This window comes from Ovis aries, chromosome 8, assembly GCF_016772045.2.
Source record: "Ovis aries strain OAR_USU_Benz2616 breed Rambouillet chromosome 8, ARS-UI_Ramb_v3.0, whole genome shotgun sequence".
NCBI lineage: Eukaryota > Metazoa > Chordata > Mammalia > Artiodactyla > Bovidae > Ovis > Ovis aries.
In genome coordinates this window covers 6,670,349-6,685,518 of record NC_056061.1, presented here as the reverse complement: position 1 = coordinate 6,685,518, position 15,170 = coordinate 6,670,349, and the positions used below count along the sequence as shown (strand labels likewise).

Sequence of the window (15,170 nt, the reverse complement as noted above, 5' to 3'; positions counted from 1 at the left end):
TGGATGGTTAGATTGTTTCCATGTCTTGGTTCAGTGACATATTTTATCTTTTGGGGCTCCAAAATTACTTCAGACGGTGACTGCAGCCATGAAATTAAAAGACATTTGCTCCTTGGAAGGAATATTACAACAAACCTAGACAGCATATTGAAAAGCAGAGTCATCACTTTGCCAACGAAGGTCCATATAGTTAAAGCTCTGATTTATTCAGTAGTCATGTGTAGATGTGAGAGTTGGACCATTAAGAAAATTGAGTGCCAAAGAATTGATACTTTCAAATTGTGGTGATGGAGAAGACTTTAGAATCTCTTGGACAGCAATAAGATCAAACCAGTCAATCCTAAAGGAAATCAGTCCTGAGTATTCATTGGAAGGACTGATGCTGATGCTGAAGCTCCAGTATTTTGCCACCTGATGCAAAGAGCTGACTCACTGGAAAAGACCCTGATGCTGGAAAAGATTGAGGGCAGAAGAAGTGGGCAACAGAGGATGAGATGGTTGGAAGGTATCAGTGACAATGGAAATGAGTTTGAGGAAACTCTAGGAGATAGTGAAGGACAGGGAGTCCTGGTGTGCTGCAGTCTGTGGGATCGCAAAGAGTCAGACATGACTTACTGTCAGAACAACAACAACATCTTGGCTATTGTAAATAGTGCAGCAATGAGCTTTGGAGGGTATATATCTTTTCCAATTATGGTTTTCTCCAGATAAATGCTCAGAAGTGGAATTGCTGGACCATATGGTAACTGTTTTTAGTTTTTGAAGGAACCTCCATACTGTTTACATAGTGGCTGTACCAGTTTACATCCCCACCAACAGTGTAACAGGGTTTCCCTTTTTCCACATCCTCTCCAGCATTTATTATTTGTAGGCTTTTTAATGATGGCCATTCTGACCAGTAAGAGGTGATACCATATTGTAATTTTATATTTGCATTTTTCTGATAATTAGTGATGTTGAGCATATTTTCATGTCTTTTAAGCCACTATATGTCTTCTTTGGATAAATATGTAGATCTTCCACTCACTTTTTGATTGGGTTGTTTGTCTTTGTTTTTTTATTGAGCTGCATGAGCTTTTTGTATATTTTGGAGATTAATCTCTTGTTAGTTGCTTTACTTGCAAATATTTTCTCCTATTCTGAGGGTTGTCTTTTCATTTTGTTTATGGTTTCTTTTCCTGTGCAAAGGCTTTCAATTTAATTAAAACTTAATTAAATGCATGCCCTCAAACCTGTGTCCTCTGCCATGGAAGTGCAGATTCTTAACTAGTGGACTGCCAAAGAAGTCACTATTGTTTACCTCTTAATAAATATTTATTCTGTGTGGAAGTTAATTTGAAGAACTCCCCATTAATCAGCTGGCTCTCAACACACAGGAATACTATTACTTGCATTCCTTCCAAGAGTAAGTTCAATATTTTTTAAGGTTCAATTTTGTCATAACTACTGTGGTGCGCCGTATTCCTTCTTTCCAGCTGAATCCTTCTTTCAGTGATTCAAAGTTAAATAATGGCAGTTTGGGATTAATATATACACACTACCATATATAAGGTAAATAATCAACAAGGATCTACTGTAAAACACAGGGAACTATACTCAATATTTATAATAAAATTTGTAATTTGTAGTAATAATAACAGAAAAGAATCTGAAAAGAAGATATAGATGTATATATAACTGAATCACTTTTCTGTACATCTGAAACTAACACAACATTGTAAATCAACTAAACTTCAATTTTAAAGAAGTGAAAAGAAGAAAGAAATTTTAATTCTTTAATTTTAAAGAAACAAATAATGATAGCATAGCAGTTGTGAAGAGAAAGAAACAGAACTAAAGAACTTCAATTCTGTTACTTTACGCAGCCACTTAGAGTTTTGTTTGAAATGTATAAGAGTAGAACTGCAAACTGTGAGGTATGATATATCTGGTTGGTTTGTGTAAATTTCAGTTTGTACAGGTAATATTTTACTCTATTTGATTACTATCTTTAAAGAGTTGAAATATAGTCTTTTTAAATTGCTAACTAAGAAATGAATCAAGAAAATAAAACATTAAATCAATGGTACTGATGTAGGAGATAGATGGGCTCCAGGTTACATACAAATATAAATAACTGGTCTCCTGTTTGTATTTCATGGGGCATGAAGAAGTGGGCTTCAGGATGGATGCTTACAACTGTTAGCATTTTCTGAGACAAGAGATAGTTGGGCTCCTGTTAAAGCATTTACAATCAGCCTCCCGTTTGCCCTCTGAAAGGGAAGTAACAATAGAAGCAGATTAAATAGCCAGTGTATGTCTCTTGTAAATACCTTACAGTAATCATGGCAATAGAAAGAAAGAAAGTGAAGTTGCTCAGTCCTGTCCGACTTTGCGACCCCATGGACTGTAGCCTACCAGGCTCCTCTGTCCATGGGATTTTCCAGGCAATAGTCCTGGAGTGGATTGCCATTTCCTTCTCCAGGGGATCTTCCCAACACAGGGATTGAACCCGGGTCTCCCGCATTGTAGACAGACGCTTAACCGTCTGAGCCATGTCTCTTGTAAATACCTTACAGTAATCATCATGGCAATAGTTAATAGTCTTGGGAAGGACAAAGAGGCGCAAAGCCCTGTTTGAGTTAAGGTTTAAGGGAGCTCCACTCCCCCTTTTTTTAAGACAAGGGAGACACTACACATGGGCACAAAGGCTCCTTGTGGGTCGAAAGTCAAGGAGTAACTCCAGGCCATAGTGAGTCTTGCTCCTCCCAGAAGCCTTCACTTTGAGATCCATCTTGGCTGAGAGATGTGTGCACACCCAGGGGAGGGTCCCAGGGTAGGTCGGGTGTATAAAAGAAACCAGATAATTGGGCTGATGGAAGAAAAAGACCCAGAAGAGCTGACCTATACAAGTGGCTTAACTGCCTCTTTCCTACGCTCCTCCTCATGCGGGGCCCGCACAGCCTTTCTCTCCAGGTGTGCATCTTTGCCTTGCTTCTGCCTTAACTAGACAAACCATTTCCCTATGTGCTCTTCCACTTCTTGCGCTGTGTCTCTAATAATAAACTCTGTACCTACTTTATAGTTTCTGCCTCCATGATGAATGCATTTTTCACTGGAGGCAAAGATCCAGGAAAAAATAGCTTCCAGCCTCTAGCCCTTACTGGTCCAGTGGCCTGGTTCTCATCCAGGCTACCCAGGTTTAATTTCTGGTCAGGGAATTAAAATCTCACTTCCTGTCACCGCTTACTGCTGCCTCGCTGAGATCAGTACCACTTAATAGAGGCAGATATTTCAAAAGCACAATGCTTAGGAATCATTTCTGGTACTACTCTTCATGTTTCATACACTAATCAGACTTGCAAAGTGGTCAGACAGATCCATATTGAAGATGTTAAAGTTGGAATAAAAGAGTCACTTTTGGGTTCATCTGCTACTTCTGGAAAACTCATTATTGAACCCACAGAAGAGATGTTGAAACAGCTGAATGGTGACAAAGCTGAAACTATGGCAAATACTTACAGTGGTGTCAGGCATCAATCAAAAAACTGCTCCCAATCCTGCGTGTCTTATGTAAAGCACTCTGAACTGTTGCAGAGTTCTCTTCTTTTGGAAGTGTCATGGTTCTTCTTGAACTTTGGAAAATGTTTATTCATTCATTCAGTTTCCCCCTCACTGCTGGAAAATACTTCAGAGTATGTGTTGAACAGTGAAAAGACCTTCCCAGACTAAATGTCACACCCATTACGGATCTATACAGTCAAACCAAGTTTGAAAAATTGATTTCAATCTTCAATGTACAGTACAATCCAAAAGAAAATGTGGACATAAGAGAATTAGCTTACATTTCCTCTCCGTGGCATGCAATGTTTTTTTCTGAGTTACCTTTTTTTCTAATGTGAAGTATTAGATGAAGTTAATCAGACCTCAAAATATTTGCAAACAGCCCAAATCAACCCTGAGTAACATATAGTGAAACAGCAAGTTTTAAAATGATTGCTTGAAGATCAACATCCAGAAATTCTGGAGGCCGTAATTACACCACATTACATTGAAAGGAACAAAAGTCAACCAAAATGTTATCAAAGTGAAAACATCTGAGCTAGAGCAGAAGCAGAAAGAAATCATGCCTGAATTACAAAAATCAGCTATCATTGAGGCAACTGTCCTTAGGCACTGGAATATTTTTTTTTTAATGGGTAAACAAGCCTCGTCAGAATCTTCTTCCATCCTTCACTGCTCTAACTCAGCACCCCTTCCTATATGGGGTAAGCTGGTATAGAAACCTTTATCCCTACATGTCTCTGTAAAGTACTCCCACATGTGTAATACATTTTTGTCCTGTTAATCTGTCTGTTAATTTTTGTCCTGTTAAATTGCCAATTAATTCGCAGGCCCCTGACCATACAGTCCTAAGGTGGTAGAAAAAAGTTTTCCTTCCCAATAAGATACAAGAAAATGGATGTTTACATAGAAAAAAAATTAAAATTTAAAGAATGCCAAGAGGAACAGCAAGAGATGCTAGTCTTACATCACTAGAATATATTAAAAACAGCTAGAAAAGGTCCATCTAGTCAAAGTTAAGGTTTTTCCAGTAGTAATGTACAGATGTGAGAGTTGGACTGTAATGAAGGTTGAGTGCCAAAGAACTGATGCTTTCAAATTATGGGGCTGAAGAAGACTCTTTTGAGAGTCCCTTGGACAGCAATAAGATCAACTGGTCAGTCCTAATAGAAATCAACTCTGAATATGCATTGGAAGGACTGATGCTAAAGCTGAAACTCCAGTAATTTGGCCACCTGGCACAAAGAGCCAACTCATTGGAAAAGACCCTAATGCTGGAGAAAACTGAGGGCAGGAGGAGAAGGGTTTGACAGAGGGCGAGATGGTTGGATGGCATCACCGACTCAATGGACATGAATCTGAACAAACTCCAGGAGATGGTGAAGGATAGGGAAGCCTGGTTTGCTGCAGGCCATGGGGTCACTAAGGTTGGACATGACTGAGCAGCTGAACACCAACAACAAAGGACTGAACTGCCTCATTGTCTGCCAAGAACTGGAGTTTGGTTCTAAAGTGAGGGATCAATCAAATAGCCTCTCTGGTTTTTTCAAAAGAAAGAAAAATCTGAAAGTTTGTATGAAAAAAGATAAAAGTATACGTTGAATTTACTAACTGAAGATATTTTAATGGAAAGGTTTTTGATGGAGATGTCTGGGGAGTATGTAATTTCCTCAGTTCTGTCTCACCGCAGCAAAAATTTGAAGTGATGGATGGACCAGTGCTACAGCTCGGAGTTACAGCTTAACTTTATTTGGAACACAAAGGAAAATGCATCCTTGAGGCATGAGGGCGGGCTGAGACAAAAGAAGAGGAGAGAAGAGGGAGAGAGAGAGACAGAGGGGCTCGGTTTTTGGCTCTTCTTTTTATATGATTTTTCTCCTCACCCTGAGCTTGCCCTATGTAAACTGGGGCCTCACCTGAGGTTCCACTCTGGTCCTTGGACCTTCCTTTGTTCTATTTTTGTGGGCTTTTTCTTTTCTTTGTCTTTTAGCCACTGCTATTTTGGACTCCTTTTTCCTATTGTAGCTACCTAACAGAGACATTTGAAAGCTGCCAGAATTGAGTCCAAAGAAACAATGACATGCTCAGTACTGAAATTTTTGGAATTTATTTTGAAATGCAAATTTTATAAATCTCTGCCAAACTTACCCTTTGCTTAAGACTTTTCACTGTTATTTGTATATGTAATGCATCATGCGAAAAAATCTTTTGAAATTAAAATGAATAGAAAGTAGTTTTTCAACCGACCATGAGGGAAATAGATGGACAAAGGCAGCAAAATATGAATATGTGAAGAAGATCCATTTTGAAAACATTAAGGCTTGAAAATAGAAATTGTAATATTATTCATTACTGTGCTAGGCCAATATGAAGGAATATATTTTTCCTTTTCTCAAGAAATGTATTAATATAATTAAAATCTATTAAGCAATTATTTTTTACCTTTTTCTGAAATATTTTTATTTTATTTTATTTTTCTGGCATGATTGTAGTTACAGAAATTAACAACACACTTTTCACTGTTTGCATTTCTTTTCTGTCCATTATTATGTACTTGTTTCAGCCTGTGATAATTACTGAAATAATTTCATGATGGAGGGTATGAAGATACTCTCAAATACCTTAGGGGGCCTCTAGATGTACCACTGCTTGAGCCCCCTCCTCAGTTTCCCCCCACAAACTTGCCTCCCACCCAGCCTCTCCTTCTCCCTCTGGGCCTTCTCATCTCAATCATAGAGGAGAGGCTGAGGTAGAAATGCAGGCTTTGTGCCATTAAGGACAATCAGCAAACCACAACCCCACCTCCAACATGCCAAATCATTCTTTGAGCTAGAATGTCAGGTACTTAGTACCGTTTATTCTCAGAATTGCTGTTCTTTTAATTTTGGAAAACAGGAAAGATTTTGATCAGCCATCACACTACCACACATTTTAAAACAAGTAGGAGATCAGTTCTTGAATCAATTTCTTCTACTGAACTTGATTGCACCAGATTGGCATTATTTAATGTGAATATATAGTAGTTTTAGTTTAATGGGATAATTTTGAGACTTTCCTTAATAATCTTTTTCTTAAATTCTCACCTTTAAGTATCTGTCACTTAGACTTGTTCAGTTCAGTCGCTCAGTTGTGTCCGACTCTTTGCGACTCCATGGACTGCAGCACACCAGGCCTCCCTGTCCATCACCAACTCCCAGACCTTACTCAAGTCATGTCCATCGAGTCAGTGGTGCCATCCAACCATCTCACCCACCGTTGTCCCCTTCTCCTTTCACCTTCAATTTTTCCCAACATCAGGGTCTTTTCTAGTGAGTCAGTTCTTCACAATAGGTGGCCAAAGTATTGGAGTTTCAGCTTCAGCATCTGTCCTTCCAATGAATATTCAGGAGTGATCTCCTTTAGGATGGACTGGTTGGATCTCCTTGCAGTCCAAGGGACTCTCAAGAGTCTTCTCCAACACCACACTTCAAAAGCATCAATTCTTCAGCACTCAGCTTTCTTTATAGTCCAGCTCTCACATCTATACATGACCACTGGAAAAACATAGTTTTGACTGCTGCTGCTGCTGCTAAGTCGCTTCAGTCGTGTCCGATTCTGTGTGACCCCAGAGACGGCAGCCCACCAGGCTCCCCCATCCCTGGGATTCTCCAGGCAAGAACACTGGAGTGGGTTGCCATTTCCTTCTCCAATGCATGAAAGTGAAAGTGAAGTCGCTCAGTTGTGTCCGACTCCTAGTGACCCCATGAACTGCAGCCTACCAGGCTCCTCCGTCCATGGGATTTTCCAGGCAAGAACACTGGAGTGGGTTGCCATTGCCTTCTCCATAGTATTGACTAGACAGACCTTTGTTGGCAAAGTAATGTCTGCTTTTTAATATGCCATCCAGGTTGGTCATAGTTTTTCTTCCAAGGAGCAAGCGTCTTTTAATTTCAAGGCTGCAGTCATCATCTGCAGTGATTTTGGAGCCCCCAAAAATAAAGTCTCTCACTGTTTCCCCATCTATTTGCCATGAAGTGATGGGACCAGATGCCTTGATCTTAGTTTTCTGAATGTTGAGTTTTAAGCCAACTTTTTCACTCTCCTCTTTCAATTTCATCAAGAGGCTCTTTAGTTCTTCTTCGGTTTCTGCCATAAGGGTGGTGTCATCTGCATATCTGAGATTATTGATGTTTCTCCCAGCAATCTTGATTCCAGTTTGTGCTTCATCCAGCCCGGCATTTAACATGATGCACTCTGCACATAAATTAAATAAGCAGGGTTGTCATGGTCCAGGCGCAGGTTAGAAAAGAATTTCCAGACATGAGACAGAATGAGAGGGAAATTAAGTTTATTAGAGTGGGAGATGCTGTTATAACAGTGGGCCAGCTCAAGGGAGAACTGACGTTGAACACAGGACTTTAGTCCACTATTATACCCAGGGTACAAGGAGTGGAAAAGAGGTCTTGCATGTCATTTGCTGATTGAATGAGGCACAAATACTGGGTGGGTGGGTGGGGAGAGCAAGGCAAATACCTTCTCCCTATATATAGGGTAGGAGGGGAGACAGGTTATACTGTTCAGTTCAGTTCAGTTCAGTTGCTCAGTCATGTACGACTCTTTGCGACCCCATGAAATGCAGCACGCCAGGCCTCCCTGTCCATCACCATCTCTCGGAGTTCACACACTCACGTCCATTGAGTCAGTGATGCCATCCAGCCATCTCATCCTCGGTCGCTTCCTTCTCCTCCTGCCCCCAATCCCTCCCAGCATCAGAGTCTTTTCCAATGAGTCAGCTCTTCACATGAGGTAGTCAAAGTACTGGAGTTTCAGCTTCAGCATCATTCCTTTCAAAGAAATCCCAGGGCTGATCTCCTTCAGAATGGACTGGTTGGATATCCTTGCAGTCCAAGGGACTCTCAAGAGTCTTCTCCAACACCACAGTTCAAAAGCATCAATTCTTCGGCACTCAGCCTTCTTCACAGTCCAACTCTCACATCCATACATGACCACAGGAAAAACCATAGCCTTGACTAGACGGAACTTTGTTGGCAAAGTAATGTCTCTGCTTTTGAATATGCTATCTAGGTTGGTCATAACTTTTCTTCCAAGGAGTAAGCGTCTTTTAATTTCATGGCTGCAATCACCATCTGCAGTGATTTTGGAGCCCAGAAAAATCAAGTCTGACACTGTTTCCACTGTTTCCCCATCTATTTCCCATGAAGTGATGGGACCAGAGGCCATGATCTTCATTTTCTGAATGTTGAGCTTTAAGCCAACTTTTTCACTCTCCTCTTTCACTTTCATCAAGAGGCTTTTGAGTTCCTCTTCACTTTCTGCCATAAGGGTGGTGTCATCTGCATATCTGAGGTTATTGATATTTCTCCCAACAATCTATATTCCAGCTTGTGTTTCTTCCAGTCCAGCGTTTCTCATGATGTACTCTGCATAGAAGTTAAATAAGCAGGGGAACAATATACAGCCTTGACATACTCCTTTTTCTATTTGGAACCAGTCTGTTGTTCCATGTCCAGGTCTAACTGTTGCTTCCTGGCCTGCATACAGATTTCTCAAGAGGCAGGTCAGGTGGTCTGGTGTTCCCATCTCTTTCAGAATTTTCCACAGTTTATTGTGATCCACACAGTCAAAGGCTTTGGCATAGCCAATAAAGCAGTAATAGATGTTTTTCTGGAACTCTCTTGCTTTTTCCATGATCCAGCAGATGTTGGCAATTTGATCTCTGGTTCCTCTGTCTTTTCTAAAACCAGCTTGAACATCTGGAAGTTCATGGTTCACATATTGTTGAAGCCTGGCTTGGAGAATTTTGAGCATTACTTTACTAGTGTGTGAGATGAGTGCAATTGTGCGGTAGTTTGAGCATTCTTTGGCATTGCCTTTGGAATTGGAATGAAAACTGACCTTTTCCAATCCTGTGGCCACTGCTGAGTTTTCCAAATTTGCTTGCATATTGAGTGCAGCACTTTCACAGCATCATCTTTCAGGATTTGAAATAGCTCCACTGGAATTCCATCACCTCTACTAGTTTTGTTCATAGTGATGCTTTCCAAGGCCCACTTGACTTCACATTCCAGGATGTCTGGCTCTAGATGAGTGATCACACCATTGTGATTATCTGTCCTGAAGATCTTTTTTGTACAGTTCTTCTGTGTACTCTTGCTACCTCTTCTTAATATCTTCTGCTTCTGTTAGGTCCATACCATTTCAGTCCTTTATCGAGCCCATCTTTGCAGGAAACATTCCCTTGATATCTCTAATTTTCTTGAAGAGATCTCTAGTCTTTCCCATTCTGTTGTTTCCCTCTATTTTTTTGCATTGATCGCTGAAGAAGGCTTTCTTATCTCTTCTTGCTATTCTTTGGAACTCTGCAGTCAGATGCTTATATCTTTCCTTTTCTTCTTTGCTTTTCGCTTCTCTTCTTTTCACAGCTATTTGTAAGGCCTCCCCAGACAGCCATTTTGCTTTTTTTGCATTTCTTTTCCATGGGGATGGTCTTGATCTCTGTCTCCTGTACAATGTCACAAACCTCATTCCATAGTTCATCAGGCACTCTATCTATCAGATCTAGGCCCTTAAATCTATTTCTCACTTCCAATGTATAATCATCAGGGATTTGATTTAGGTCATACCTGAATGGTCTAGTGATTTTCCTTACTTTATTCCATTTAAGTCTGAATTTGGCAAGAAGGAGTTCATGATCTGAGCCACAGTCAGCTCCTGGCCTTGTTTTTGCCAACTGTATAGAGCCTCTCCATCTTTGGCTGTATAGAATATAATCAATCTGATTTCGGTGTTGACCATCTGGTGATGTCCATGTGTAGAGTTCTCTTGTGTTGTTGGAAGAGGGTGTTTGCTATGACCAGTGCATTTTCTTGGCAAAACTTTATTAGTCTTTGCCCTGCTTCATTCCGCATTCCAAGGCCAAATTTGCCTGTTACTCCAGGTGTTTCTTGACTTCCTACTTTTGCATTCCAGTCCCCTATAATGAAAAGGACATCTTTTTTGGGTGTTAGTTCTAGAAGGTCTTGTAGGTCTTCATAGAACCATTCAACTTCAGCTTCTTCAGCATTACTGATTGGGGCATAGACTTGGATTACGGTGATAATGAATGGTTTGCCTTGGAAACGAACAGAAATCATCCTGTCGTTTTTGAGATTGCATCCAAGTACTGAATTTCAGACTCTTTTGTTGACCGTGATGGCTACTCCATTTCTTCTGAGGGATTCCTGCCCTCAGTAGTAGATATAATGGTCATCTGAGTTAAATTCACCCATTCCAGTCCATTTTAGTTCGCTGATTTCTAGAATTTCGACATTCACTCTTGCCATCTCTTGTTTGACCACTTCCAATCTGCCTTGATTCATGGACCTGACATCCCAGGTTCCTATGCAATATTGCTCTTTACAGCATCGGACTTTGTTTCTATCACCAGTCACATCGACATCTGGGTATTGTTTTTGCTTTGGCTCCATCCCTTCATTCTTTCTGGAGTTATTTCTCCACTGATCTCTAGTAGCATATTGGGCACCTACTGACCTGGGGAGTTCCTCATTCAGTATCCTATTATTTTGCCTTTTCATACTGTTCATGGGGTTCTCAAGGAAAGAATACTGAAGTGGTTTGCCATTCCCTTCTCCAGTGGACCACATTCTGTCAGGAGGACCTGAAATCCATTAATAGTTACAACATGCGGGAGGGAAGGATGATAAGGGTCTGGTTTTTCCATATCTGCACTCCAAGACCCTCCTCGGTTTTACCTGCTCATTTGTCCTTGGGTCACCACAAGAGTGACAATATACAGGCTTGATGTACTCCTTTCCCAATCTGGAACCAGGCTGTTGTTCCATGTCCAGTTCTAACTGTTGCTTCTTGACCTGAATACAGATTTCTCAGGAGGCAGTTCAGGTGGTCTGGTATTCCCATCTCTTTCAGAATTTTCCACAAAATAGAACAGTAAAAACATTTAAAATATGTGATCATACCCCTTTAATGCACCGGAGAAAAAAATCAGACAAATTCACTTCTTTGCAGCTGCTGCAATACTGACAGATCTGTCGGTAATGGATACTTTGTTTTTATTCCCCAATTGAGAAAGACAAAAATGGTTCTGAAATGCACAGCCAGTTATTTTGCAAAGATATGTATTTATTACAGTAAGTTTAAAAATTTGAGACTATCTTACAGAAATCCTCTCTGCAATTGTTCAGAGCTGCTCTCAGGCAAGTCATCTTCTGATTTCTTATTTGCGTTTGCTTCTCCATGCTGCAAGAATGAGAGTTTGAGGGCAAATTATCTGTGTGGTTCCCTCCTGGGGAGAAGTCATCAGGGCAGGATTGACGGAACACGTGCAGTGAGGCTGTGTTCCTTGGAGGATGAGCCAGAAGGCTGGGCAAACGGAAGCCGGCTTTTGTTTGTTTTTCTTCCTGTTACCGGTTGGCGATTTAGGGTCTTGAGATCAGTGTGTACTTGACCTTTCTCTTTGTAACAAAGCCGTTCAGGTACGGCCTTTGGAGTAACTTTGCAGAAAGGGAAAGAGAAAAACAAAATCACGAAGCTTGTGTGTCTCTCACTTTGGAAGGGTGGTTTGTACTTTGCTTAGTGACTTCTTTACAATATACACTGCACGTAAGGACAAAGGTTTTTGAACCTCTGTTCTCCATTTACAGAGAATATTAGTTCTGGTTCACTGACACAGAGGCAGGAAAGTTGCTAAGATGAATTCAGTCAAAATAATTGATGGCTTCCTGAGAAAACTTTTAAAATCATACATCTTTTATCTTTTAACGAGAGGCTATCTAGATCTGATTTTTTTAAAAGTCCAAAAATGTTTACAGACTGACACTTCAAAGGAAAAAATCTTAATCATAATGGCCACAGTATGGTCTCCATCTATACAATAAGGTTATTTAATTGGGTGGGCCACACTACAAGCATTAGGAAATTTCCTTTTTATCATTCTTTAAAATGTCAATACTTCAATAAAATACACTGGGACCTGAAATAAATATTTTCCCAAGTAATTAAGTTTGGCTTCCTGTCCTGTAAGTCCCAGACCGCTTGGGTCGGGTGCCTAAAAACCTTTTCAAAATGCCTGTAGTGTATGCCTATTGTAAGAAAAACAGCTGTGAAACTCTAGACGCTCACTAGAAAGAGAATTTCTGTGGACGAAGAGCCTGGTGGGCTGCTGTCCACAGGGTCGCACAGAGTCGGGCACAACTGAAGCAACTTAGCATGCATGCATGCATTGGAGAAGGAAATGGCAGCCCACTCCAGTGTTCTTGCCTGGAGAATCCCAAGGACGGGGGAGCCTGGTGGGCTGCCGTCTATGGGGTCGCACAGAATTGGGCACGACTGACGCGACATAGCAGCAGCCGCAAAGGAAAATACTGGTTGTGTGAGTCTTACTAATGTATGGTTAATGAAGTTGACTGAGCCCGCGACTGGATTTTGTCTTCTCAACAAATTTGCCAATCCCATTCTTCTCAAAACACAGGGCTAGGATGAGCTAATTAATCCTCATGCATTTTCTACTTTGGCAACTATATTAATCAAAATGTGTCCTTGTCCATGCAGGGCAACTCCTTCCTTGGAGTTGATAAAGAAACACACAGAGGAGATGGCTAATGGCTCAGTGGTAAAGAATCCACCTGCTAATACAGGAGGCGTCTAGAGCGTGGGAGCCGTAAGCACTGAAGCACATGCGCCCTAGAGCCTGTGCTCCACAAAAAGAGAAGCCACTGCAATGTGAAGCCCTCGCACCCGAAAGAAGAGTAGCCCCTGCTCGCTGCAACTAGAGAAAAGCCGGCACAACAACGAAGACCCGGTATAGCCGCAAAAAAGCTAAATAAATAACAAGTAATTTAAAAATAAAAAAATAAACCAACACACAGAGGGAAAAAGTGATTTCTCTCTGCTAAATTAGGACTGCCAGGGGACAGATTCCCCTGCCACAGGCGATCAGTAGGAGAGAACAACCATGAGAGGACGACCCAAAGCCAGATGCGGAGAAAGAATGGCCCCAGTGACCTCCAGGACCTCTTAGCTCCGGTTCCTGAAGCCCTGCCGCCAGGTCCGTCATCTACCACAGGAGCTCATCTGGACTACCTGAGCAGTCAATCAGCTCTCTCTTTTTTTGTTTTGCTTAAAAATCCTTTGCTTCTGGACGTCCCCGGCTGTTCAGGGCTCAGTGGTTCAGTGCGTGCTTCCATGCAGACAGGCGTAGGTTCCATCCCTGGTGGGCAAACTATGGTCCTACATGCTGTGCAACCAAAAAGTTTAAAAAACAAGAATCATTTGTTTTTGCGATGTGCAACCCCAAAGTCCAAACTCATACATGAGCCATTTTTACAGCATTCATTTTTGCCCTGTTTTTTAAATTTAGGTTTTAGTTTACATACAGGAAAACTCACTTTTTTTTTTTTTTTGGATGTGCAATTATTTCACTTAACTTAGCTTTGGCACATGCCTAGAGTCATGTAACAACCACTGTAACAAAACACAGAACAATTCCATCAGGCTCCAAAATGTCCTTAAGCTCATCCTATATGGTCACTCCCTGTACCCAAGCCCAGCCCCTAGGAATCAGCAATCTGTTCTGCATTCTAATAATTTTGCCTTTTCCAGAATGTTATATAAATGGAAGCATAGAATATGTAGTCCTTTGTGTTTGGTTTCCCTCACTTAGCACAGGAATTGGCAAACTTGTTCTGTAAAAGGCCAGGTAGGAAATAGTTTTGTGAGCCATATGGTCTCTATTGTAAATATTTAAGTGATATAGTAGCATGCAAGCAGCCACAGACAATACATAAATGACTAGGTGTGGCTGGAGTTGGCAGACCAAATGGTTTGCTGACTCCTAACTTCTCATAGGGCTTCCCTGGTGGGTCACTCAGTACAGAATCCACCTGCAATGTAGGAGACCCAGGTTCGATCCCTGGGTTGGAAAGATCCCCTGGAGAAGGAAATGGCGACCCACTCCAGTATTCTTGCCTGGAGAATCCCATGGACAGAGAAGCCTGAAGAACTACAGTTTATGGGGTCCAAGAGTAGGACACGACTTAGTGACTAAACCAGCTTAAGTTGTTAAGTTGGCTACCAACTTGAACATATTGCTTTCAAGATTCCGCCATCATGTTACCTGTTTATTCATTTTGATTGCTGAGTAATATTCCATTGCGTGAATGTACCATAGTGTATTTATCCATTCAACAATCAAAAGACACCTGGATGGTTTCCAGTTTTTGGTGATTATGAATAAAACTTCTATCAACTTTTGCATAGCATACATGTTTTTGTATGAACTTGTTTAGTTTCTCTGGGGTACAATATCCAAGTGTGAGATTGCAAGGTGGTTTGGTTTTTGTATGTTTAGCTTTTATTTTAAAACTTCCAAACCATTTTCTAGAGAGGATATTCTATTTTGCACACCCTCCCACAATACATGATGATTCTATCTGCTCCTTGTCTTCCCTAACACTTGATACTGCTAGCTGTTTTCTTTTTTTTGCCATTCTAATATCTGAGTGTAATAGTATCTTACGCTTTTAACCTGAATTTCCCTGTTGAGTAATGATGCTGAGTATCTTTTTAGGTGCTAGTCATCTATCTTCTTTGGTAGAGAGTTTATCCAAATC

The 15,170-nt window shown here is 40.9% G+C and overlaps 1 long non-coding RNA gene across 1 annotated transcript in view; it reads left to right on the top strand.

Annotated features, from left to right (window-relative positions):
- Positions 1-14,819, top strand: part of LOC132660192 (uncharacterized) — a 30,996-nt gene extending 16,177 nt beyond the window's left edge. The window contains exon 2 of the long non-coding RNA XR_009601503.1: positions 13,111-14,819. This is a non-coding gene — a long non-coding RNA (uncharacterized LOC132660192). The remainder of the gene's footprint in view (positions 1-13,110) is intronic.
- Positions 14,820-15,170: the final 351 nt, after the last annotated feature.